Here is an 11,098-nt window from a genome sequence, read left to right as displayed (position 1 = left end):
GCAATTAATCGTTGTTTGCGAATCAAACAGTTTTTCATGCATATTTCCGTGATATAGCCATTCCCCATTCATGTGGGGGATTGTTTAGGTTTTAAGCTAAATTGGCTAAAAAGAGGGTGAATGGGAAATGGAGGGAAAATAAAAATTTTAAGTGAAATTTTAAGTCCCCCCCCCCCCCCTTGACAAAGGGACATTGTTCCATATTGGAAGAGGAAGAGGTTTTTGATGGGTATATAAGCAATTGCTCTTCTTCTAGCTCTTAAAGAGTTGAGAAGAAGGCAAGCCTCGCGCCGTCGTCGTCGTTCGCTCGCTCGCTCGGCTCGGCTTCGCCTTCGGCTTCAGATTTGGTAAAATGATTGATTGATTGATTTTATGGACCAAATTGATTTGGATTCGGATTCGGATTTGAATTTGAATTTGGTCAAATGATTGATTGATTAATTTTTTGGACCAAATTTATTTGTTAATAATAAATATTAACAGAAATGTTATTAAATATCTGTTTTAATAACAGAATTTAATATTAATATTAATATTAATATTAAATCCAACGGAATATTAAATGTTTTTAAGTTATCCGTTTTCCGTTTTTCGGTTTTGTAACTGAAAATTAACCTCCCTCTTGAATTCCCGATTTATTGTTGCGTAAATAGCCATTTATGTTATGGCATTTATGCTATGACTGTTTTGCATAAACAGCCATCCTGAAGAGTTGCACCTCTTTAGTTTTCAGCCCAACATTGGCTATAAATACTAGTCAATTCTCTCAGATTTTCCATACGATTTTCTGAGTTCTTCCCTTTCTTCTGCATACTTTTAACTTCAAAGAAAGCAACAATAAGTGTGATTTGCTTCCGAACTTTGTGTTCACTGAAACACTGGGTTTGAAGTACCACTACACTAGTGTGTAATTCGTTTTATCCTGGGAGGAAATAATCCATAACCTTGGGTACTAGGAGGGGATTTAATTCCTTAAGAAAACACTGTGAATTCAGTGGTCTTCGGATTAACTTTTGTTTCGTTTATATTTTCCGTTTATATGTTATTTTATCTTTTCCAGAATTACTTTACAAATACAGAACTAACAGTAATGTTTCGCCAAAGAAATAAATTTTTTGGATACTATTAGAATTTGAGATGAAAAATCGGGTTACTGATAATCAAGAGACCAAAATAATAATAGGCTTTCTGAGAATAATAATAAAGCAGTAAGCAAAAGTTCTTATTTTTGTATGAGGTAAGTCATGTCCCTTTTTCCAATACAATTTCCTCCTTTTATAGTTGATTCTAGACAAAGGAAATAAATCTAAGCTTTAATGAGACAATTATGGACAATAAATGACATTAAATGAGCCGTTACACAATCATTCCTATTAAATACCAATGTTCTAACGTATCAGGTATTTAATACTGAATTTGGACTCCTTTTTTTCTTCAGATTCATGTCTTCAATGCCTTTCGACCCGCTGGCTTTAAATGACTTCGAATTGGTACGAGACTCGTGTCTAAACTGCTTCTCGTGCCTATTTCATTTCTTCTTCCCGTACCTGTCATTTCCCGTACCTTTTTCCCAACTGTTACGCTTTGACCACTTGTCCAGTCCACGTGTCATGCCACGTCATCTTCAATATAAATTCAACTTTTTTCCCAATACAGATAGTCCCCCCACTTTCCATTTATTTATCAATTAAATAATTGGAAAGTGGACCTTCGTAAAAAAGGAATTTTTGCCATAATCAATGCGTATGACAATATTGTCGTCTCAATTGTCTTTTCCATTTAATGTTTTGCCCATGTGTCATCTTCTGATTGATTCTGCTATTTTACACCCTTTTTCAAAGCTTCGTTAATCCCACTTTTCACGAAGTGATAGTTGCCTTTATTATAGGCTTTCCATCATTATTCTTCTAAGTTTGACGGTTGCCATCATATACATACTTAACCTTTTCTTCCTTTGTCCTCTTCTCCATAAATCTTTAGCAAACGTTTTCCTTCTTTACTTTTGCTCTCCTTCGATTCATCTTTGCTCAACAATGGCGTCTCCAAACCCTAACCCTAAAAGAGTTCCAATTTTAGACAAATTCCCCAATGCTCCTGTTAGACATAGAAGAGACAGAGGAGGCAGACTTCGTACAGGGTTAGAATCTACTCGAGGCGGTTCTTCTGGCTCTTCTTCTAGGAGTTCTATTCTGAAAACTCCTTCTTCTAAAGGTAAAGAAATTTCTGATTCTTCTAGGGAACCTTTAGTTGATGAAATCGTACCAAATGATTTATCTTTTGTAAGTGATAGACAATCTCTTCAAAAGCAAGTTGCTAGTTTAGAAAAAACTGATACTTATCCTACATTAGTGACCGAACTTACAATCCCTACCATCAGAGGAGACTGTAACTGGAAAAATAGTCTTCGAATGTCAATTCCTTCCATAAATCAAAGAATTTCTTCTTTTAGGATCGGATACTCTTTTGTTTATACTTACCCTTTTACTTTGGGTTTTAATCCCCCAATTGACCCAATCATCCTCGATTTTTGTCGTTTCTTTAATATTTGTTTGGCCCAAGTTGGCCCTTTAGTATGGAGAGCAGTGGCTTGTTTGAGATATCTTTCTACCAAAGCCACTGTTGATTTCACCTTTTCTCACCTTATCCATTTATACCATCCTAATTTAATACGTCATGGAGTGTTTACCCTAACTGCGAGAAGCAAGAAGGTTTTGGTGAGTACAGAAGATGACAATGATCGTGGATGGTACGCCCGTTACGTTGCTGTGCGTACGGTGGATTTACTTGGTGAAACAAATATTTCCTTCCCTGAGAAGTGAAATTTTGCACGTAAGTTTTTTTTTATTTTTAAACCGTACCTGTTTTTGAGAATTTCGATTCTTTTTCTGACTTCGTTTCTTTTTGGTTTTTTGTAGCAATCATGGGAGATGTGGAACCTGTTCCCAACTTTCGTGGTTGGGTAGATTCAATTTTGAAGATTGCTCCTAAGGAACAAAGAACTTGGAAATCAATTTCTGCTTTACATGGCTGGAAAGTTAAAACGCATGGTATCGCCTTTTTTTACACACTTTTTCTTATTGCACATTAAGTATTTTTTTCCTTAATGTTGATTGTGTATCCTTCTTTTAATTCAGGATTTGGTAATAAGGAATGACAGCTGATGTTGTTACGGCCATCCGCATGTCTGGTAATGCTGCACTTGACTTGGANTCTCTTCAATATTATGAGAAATAGATTTGACGATCACACCTTTTGAAAAATAATCTCTCTAATTGGCTTGCTACCAATACGATGAAGCATCTTCAACTTAGTTCTATTTGCTGCATTCCTATTACCTCTCGCCTATATTTGAGCAACAATAATAAATTCAAATGCTATAAATAAATTATCAGTTAAAAGATAATAGTATAAAATATAATTACACAACTAGGTATCATGTCAAACCTGAAAACTTTCAGTAGCAAAATGTTCCTTTACCAACCACCCCCATTGTTTCTTGTCTACCCCCTTGGGCACATTCTTAAGAGCCTCTTGTATTGGCTTACCCTTCACATACTTTGCATGCAATTGTCCTCTCCATTTGTTCCATAACTCTTTCATCCATCCTAAAATATGATTGCGATGAATGTCCATGTCATCACTCTCAAATTTATCCTGCAATATATCATGAGGAAAATAATGGTTGATATCCAATCATCTTAGATACTCCATGTGATAGAGGAAAATATAGTTCTACAATGAGTCTTGAAATGATCTGGCCAAATTATAAAAATTTAAAAAAAACCTTAGCTTTATTTTATTTTTGTCAATTTCAAACATTGAACTCATAGTTTTACTTTGTCTTTGTGAAAAAATTGATAAGAACTCAATAATTAAGTGCCAAGAATGGTAAGAAAAGAGGAATCAAAGAAGAAATTGGAATAATCCATCCAGTTACCGTCACAACTACCCACATGTGATTTAACTTTTCCTCCTTAATACGATCCCAGGATGATACTCCCAGCGGGCATATATTACGGTCACGAACTATTTTTCCCACGTGCCTCGAAAATAGATTACTATTCTTTCCAACCGTTCGATTATTGTAAAATGTTACTTTTAGCTTCTCTCCAACTTCAAGTGATGCAACTTCTTTGCACTTGTTACTTCCTCGAACCTTTTTTACCTTTCCAGCAGTACATGAACCTATATTTGCTTAATTTATAAACATCAGAAAATATTGTAAAAATGATAAACACGTGATCAAATAGATTTGAAAAACCATACTTGTTTCAACTGTTTGGGTGGACTGCATAACTTGATCAATAGAAGGAGAAAATAGAATATTAGTTTGCATATTCTCTTTCTCATGAACCAAAGAGTTAATATTCTTTGTTCGCAATCCTTGAGCAGCAAACACAGTAGAGTCTAATCTTGTACTCTTAGAAGGTCTTGACATACTTTGACTTGCATAATGAGCATTCTGATGAAAGGATCGTTCCTCATTTTCAGACTCTTCAAAGGAGCACATAGATCTAAGTTCTCGCCCTCGTCCTTTTCCTAGAGTACCTGATATAAGAAATTATATTACTAAAGTTTGGCATTAAATTAAATTTAGTTTAAAAAAAAAAAAGAATAGAAATGAGAATTTACAACACATTACGCCGTAAACTATTTTCATTATTTTACGACGATGCATTTCCAACTTCAAAAGGAAAAAAAAGGCGCATGGTACTAGAGAGACATACTTAATGTTTTATTGTTTGTTCACTACAAACAGGATTATCACTTGCAGTGAGGGTCTTAAATTGACCTCTGTAGCAAGTGGATCCCATATAAAAAATAGTTAATACCATGTACTAGCAATTTTCCAGCCCGCACATAAAAGAAATTATCAAGGAAGCTCAAAATGCAATGATATTGAATAACGCGATAGTAAAACAACCTTTGGTTACTCTAAACACCTCTATGTTTGAAGTACCATCACAATCAGTGGAGTCGTTTGGTCAATTCGAAGGTGAGTCTGGGCAGTGTTTCGCCAAAGAAATAAATTTTTGGATAATATTAGAATTTGAGATGAAAAATTGGGTTACTGATAATCAAGAGACCAAAATAATAATAGGCTTTCTGAGAATAGTAATAAAGCAGTAAGCAAAAGTTCTTATTTTAGTATGAGGTAAGTCATGTCCTTTTTCCAATACAATTTCCTCCTTTTATAGTTGATTCTAGGTAAAGGAAATAAATCTAAGCTTTAATGAGACAATTATGGACAATAAATGACATTAAATGAGCCGTTACACAATCATTCCTATTAAATATCAATTTTCTAACGTATCAGGTATTTAATAATGAATTTGGACTCCTTTTTGTCTTCAGATTCATATCTTCAATGCCTTTCGACCTGCTGGCTTTAAATGACTTCGAATTGGTACGAGACTCGTGTCTAAACTGCTTCTCGTGCCTATTTCATTTCTTCTTCCCGTACCTGTCATTTCCCGTACCTTTTTCCCAACTGTTACGCTTTGACCACTTGTCCAGTCCACGTGTCATGCCACGTCATCTTCAATATAAATTCAACTTTTTTTCCCAATACAGATAGTCCCTCCACTTTCCATTTATTTATCAATTAAATAATTGGAAAGTGGACCTTCGTAAAAAAGGAATTTTTGCCATAATCAATGCGTATGACAATATTGTCGTCTCAATTGTCTTTTCCATTTAATGTTTTACCCATGTGTCACCTTCTGATTGATTCTGCTATTTTACACCCTTTTTCAAAGCTTCGTTAATCCCACTTTTCACGAAGTGATAGTTGCCTTTATTATAGGCTTTCCATCATTACTCTTCTAAGTTTGACGGTTGCCATCATATACATACTTAACCTTTTCTTCCTTTGTCCTCTTCTCCATAAATCTTTAGCAAACGTTTTCCTTCTTTACTTTTGCTCTCTTTCGATTTATCTTTGCTCAACAATGGCGTCTCCAAACCCTAACCCTAAAAGAGTTCCAATTTTAGACAAATTCCCCAATGCTCCTGTTAGACATAGAAGAGACAGAGGAGGCAGACTTCGTACAGGGTTAGAATCTACTCGAGGCGGTTCTTCTGGCTCTTCTTCTAGGAGTTCTATTCTGAAAACTCCTTCTTCTAAAGGTAAAGAAATTTCTGATTCTTCTAGGGAACCTTTAGTTGATGAAATCGTACCAAATGATTTATCTTTTGTAAGTGATAGACAATCTCTTCAAAAGCAAGTTGCTAGTTTAGAAAAAACTGATACTTATCCTACATTAGTGACCGAACTTACAATCCCTACCATCAGAGGAGACTGTAACTGGAAAAATAGTCTTCGAATGTCAATTCCTTCCATAAATCAAAGAATTTCTTCTTTTAGGATCGGGTACTCTTTTGTTTGTACTTACCCTTTTACTTTGGGTTTTAATCCCCCAATTGACCCAGTCATCCTCGATTTTTGTCGTTTCTTTAATATTTGTTTGGCCCAAGTTGGCCCTTTAGTATGGAGAGCAGTGGCTTGTTTGAGATATCTTTCTACCAAAGCCACTGTTGATTTCACCTTTTCTCACCTCATCCATTTATACCATCCTAATTTAATACGTCATGGAGTGTTTACCTTAACCGCGAGAAGCAAGAAGGTTTTGGTGAGCACAGAAGATGACAATGATCGTGGATGGTACGCCCGTTACGTTGCTGTGCGTACGGTGGATTTACTTGGTGAAACAAATATTCCCTTCCCTGAGAAGTGGAATTTTGCACGTAAGTTTTTTTTTTTTTTTAAACCGTATCTGTTTTTGAGAATTTCGATTCTTTTTCTGACTTCGTCTCTTTTTGGTTTTTTGTAGCAACCATGGGAGATGTGGAACCTGTTCCCAACTTTCGTGGTTGGGTAGATTCAATTTTGAAGATTGCTCCTAAGGACCAAAGAACTTGGAAATCAATCTCTGCTTTACATGGCTGGAGAGTTAAAACGCATGGTATCGTTTTTTTTTACACACTTTTCTTTTTGCACATTAAGTATTTTTTCCTTATTGTTGATTGTGTATCCTTCTTTTAATCAGGATTTGGTAACAAAGGAATGACAGCTGATGTTGCTAAGGCCATCCGCATGTCTGGTAATGCTGCACTTGACTTGGACAAGGCTCGAACCTTACTTCAAAAAAGGAAAACTCTAGGAGAAGGTTCCAAGAATGAAGATGAGGAAGGTACCTTGTTAATAGCTAGGCCACGAATTAGGAGACGAGTCATTAACGATGATGAGATTGAAGATACTCCTGCTCAAACTTCGACCACCGAGCCTGTTTTGATTCCTTCAGACGAGGATACCGTGCCAAGAGACACAAATGAATCAACTCAGCATCTCTTTACTAGTGGTTTTGAGAGTGACGGACTCGGACCTGTTTTTGATGAAGTTCCTCTTTCTTCATTCGCACCTACTTCATCCATTCCTTTGCCAACTGTATGTGTTTCCTTGTCAGCATTGACCACTTCTGTTCTTTCACCAGTCTTGTCTATTCCTACCTCCATTCNAAGTTTTATGCCCGTGATCATTATGAAATTCGCACCAATGATCTGGATTGCGCTTGCTCGGATTCGATCGCATCTCCTTCGGCCACCGTACCTTATCTCCCATGCTCCTTAAAACAGCAACGAGCTCAGAGGTAGTGACATTGAAATTATATCCACCAAATCTCGCCTTCAAACTTCCATCATCATCTCGTGCCCCGCGTATGTTTCGAACATATGCAAACCTCGATGAGGAGCCTGACTCCTTGTTTCTTGATTTTTGATCATATCGTTGATTATCCTGTTTTATTCGTGAATCTTTTCCTGCAGGACCCATATAAGGATCGTACCTATTTTTACCTGATCTTTTTTCAGCTTCGGATCTTCTTGAACTGCTTCTGTCTTCATGCTGAAATCGAGGCACGGTATCTTCTTCGATTCGCAACTTCGTACTGTACCTGTTATACACATCATTCCACGTAGTTGCAGGGAACTCTCGAAGGCTTTCTTTAAGTCTTCTCGTGGCTTCAGAACTTTTAACATTCAGATTGCTCGCAAAAGCTATTGCAGCCCAATTATCTGGTACGCGGGGTAAAGTCATTCGTTCGCGTTAGAACCTTTCAACAAAATCTCTGAGCAACTCTGTATCCCCTTGTTTGATTTTAAAGATGTCCTCCATTCTTTTTTCAACCTTTTATGCTCCCGAGTGCGCCTTAATGAAAGAATCTGCAAGCTCAGCAAAAGAGTTTATAGAGTTTTCACGCAAAAGAGAATACCAGGTTAGTGCACCCTTGGTGAGTGTTTCACCAAATTTCTTGACCAACACGGACTCAATCTCCTGCTTAGTTAAATCATTTCCTTTGACCCCTGTAGTAAATGCCGTCACATGGTCACGTGAATCGGTTGTGCCGTCACATTTTGAAATGTCGGGCATTTTAAACTTTTTAGGGATTGAAAGGGGAGCAGCACTCGGTTTCCAAGGTCGTTGTGAATATTTATCCGCATCTATTCCTTTGATTATTGGGGGAACTCCAGGGATTTGCTCGATGCGTTCGTTTTGTTCTTTGAGTTGTGTCTGCAAAGTTAGTACCAAATTGTGTAAATAAGAACTATTTGTATTACCTGGATTCATTTCGCGTGGTTCAATGAGGGTTCCTTCGTTTGAATTAACAAGGCCAGAACGAGGATTCTCCAGCGTATTGTTATTAGGCGAAGGTGTGGACGGCGCAGCAGGAAACCGGTTAACTAGCGCTTGAAGAGCTTGGTTAACCCGTGCATCAATTATTCTTTGCAGAGCTTCTTCTGGTCCCTCAAAATGTTCTGATTGCTCCTGCTCATCAGAATGTGATTTAGGAGTGCCTTCACGAGATTGACGCGGTGAATTTTGAAGGGCAGGAACCGCGTTAAAGTTCTGCAAATCTCCTTGATCTTGATGCATTTGATTGTCACGGTTCCCCAAGGCGTTTTCACTGTTATTATTGTCATGTGACATGATGATAACCACAGATAAAATGTAACTTAAAAAGAATAGATTATCAGATTCCCGGTAACGGAACCAATTTGTTTCGCCAAAGAAATAAATTTTTTGGATAATATTATTATTTTGGTCTCTTGATTATCAGTAACCCGATTTTTCATCTCAAATTCTAATATTATCCAAAAAATTTATTTCTTTGGCGAAACAAGTAAGGATATCAGATAAATTATATATCAAACTCACCCATAGTGTCAATCCACCCCTCCCTTCGAGTGTCAAAAATACAGGATTTAGGATGTTGTGGTCCTTTTTTTCATTGCATCGTTATCATAGAAGCAGACAAATTTGTGGGAATGCATAACTTTAATGTCGATTTGAAAAATCATAATGGATCTAATTTGGAGCTTCCTCTTTAGGAATGTGACATCTTTGTAAAGATTTTATTGTTATTGTTATTATTATTTCAGTTTCTCTTTCATTGTTATGGTGAGGAAGAATGAATTTTCTCACCAAATCCGTTACACTTTTAAAATCATGGTTCAATATTTTATATTTATTTGAGAATTAAGGACTCAAATTTGTTTGAGACTCAGAGGAAGAAATCATACCCGATGACCATGAAAATGGGTCGTTTGAACTTTTGATTCCCGCTTGGTCCATAGGCAAAACTACAAGTTCAAATGTCAAGAGTTTTGCTCCCGGGACAAAATAAATTAAACTTGAAAATTTACCCATGAAACTAGCAGGGTCAAAAGATTAAGACGGTCATCATTCCTGTAATTCTCGTAGACAGTGGCGGAGCCACCTTATCTCAAGGGGTGTTACTTGGCACCCGTTCGCCTTGCATTTCGTAATTAAGTAATATTTAATTTCATTGATTTCTTTGTATACTTATTTTTTTTTTATATTTTAATACCCCCTAGTAAAAATTCTAGCTCCACGACCTTAGTTGTCGTCACAGGCTATGACTTTGCCACCACACGCCCCGCTTCTCCTCGGGCTACAATTACAGACATGCATAGCATTTGCAGATAAACATTTATTACACAGAAAAGCACTTGTGATTATGCGTTTAAAGCACGAAAAAATTCGTTGACTCAATCATAATTCTTATGCATGCGCATTACGGGAGAGATACATAATCCTTCATAGTTTCATGATTAATGGGCTTAATAAACTATGAATTAGAACGAAAGTTTAACCAATAGATTTAATTAACCAATAGATTTAATGGAGGTGACGACGGAAGTGCCTATATATATATTTTCAAAGTTTTTTTGGTAGAAAAGATAGATATATATATATGATCAAGCTCGTAGAGAGCAGTTAAGGTGATGCCTTAAGGGCATCAGATTTACAAACCTAGAAGCAGTACCTAAGGTTCCTGTATGGGAACCATTAACTATAGCAAAAGGATTAGTACCTACAGTAGTAGTAGCATAAGGAGTTACATGAGTAGATAAACTAGTACTAGGACTATTACATAAACTAGTTGTAGACTTGATCATCCATCTGCGCAGTAGGCCTTGGTGGTCTTGTTGATAGAAAGATGTCACAAAAAGTGGTGGACTTTCAAACATTATACAGGGTTCCTTTGTATGCTGAGTTCCATAGGTGGCTAGACTGTCTGCAACACTATTTTTCTCCATGTAAATACTTCTGAGAGGTGGGCTATCCAGTTGTAGGAGTAAGTACCTGCAATCATTGAGTATATTAGTGTATTGAAGTGATTGGGAGTTGAACAAGCTGAGTAGGGCCTGTGCATCCGTTTCAATGATGAGTGGTTTGAGCTTTTGTTGGACAACAATGGTTAGGCCCTTGAGCAAAGCTAGCAGTTCAGTTTGAATTGCTGTTCCAGGTATTGATGTTCCGGCAAAACCTAGAATCCAATTCCCTTGCTGATTTCGAAAGATACCTCCTATACCACACGTTTTGTTAAGTGAGCAAGAGCCATCTATGTTAAGCTTATAAGTATGGATATCTGGGGGGTGCCATTTAACATATAGAGATATGGTAGAAATATTCTTACATCTATGGTGTATAAGATAATAGAATTCAGCAGCCTTATTATATACGGAGGAGATATTTAATTCTAATTTTTTATGCTCCAGGGTATTCTTATTTCGT

Source organism: Nicotiana attenuata, unplaced genomic scaffold, assembly GCF_001879085.1.
Source record: "Nicotiana attenuata strain UT unplaced genomic scaffold, NIATTr2, whole genome shotgun sequence".
Lineage (NCBI taxonomy): Eukaryota > Viridiplantae > Streptophyta > Magnoliopsida > Solanales > Solanaceae > Nicotiana > Nicotiana attenuata.
Note: the sequence above shows the minus strand (reverse complement) of the source record.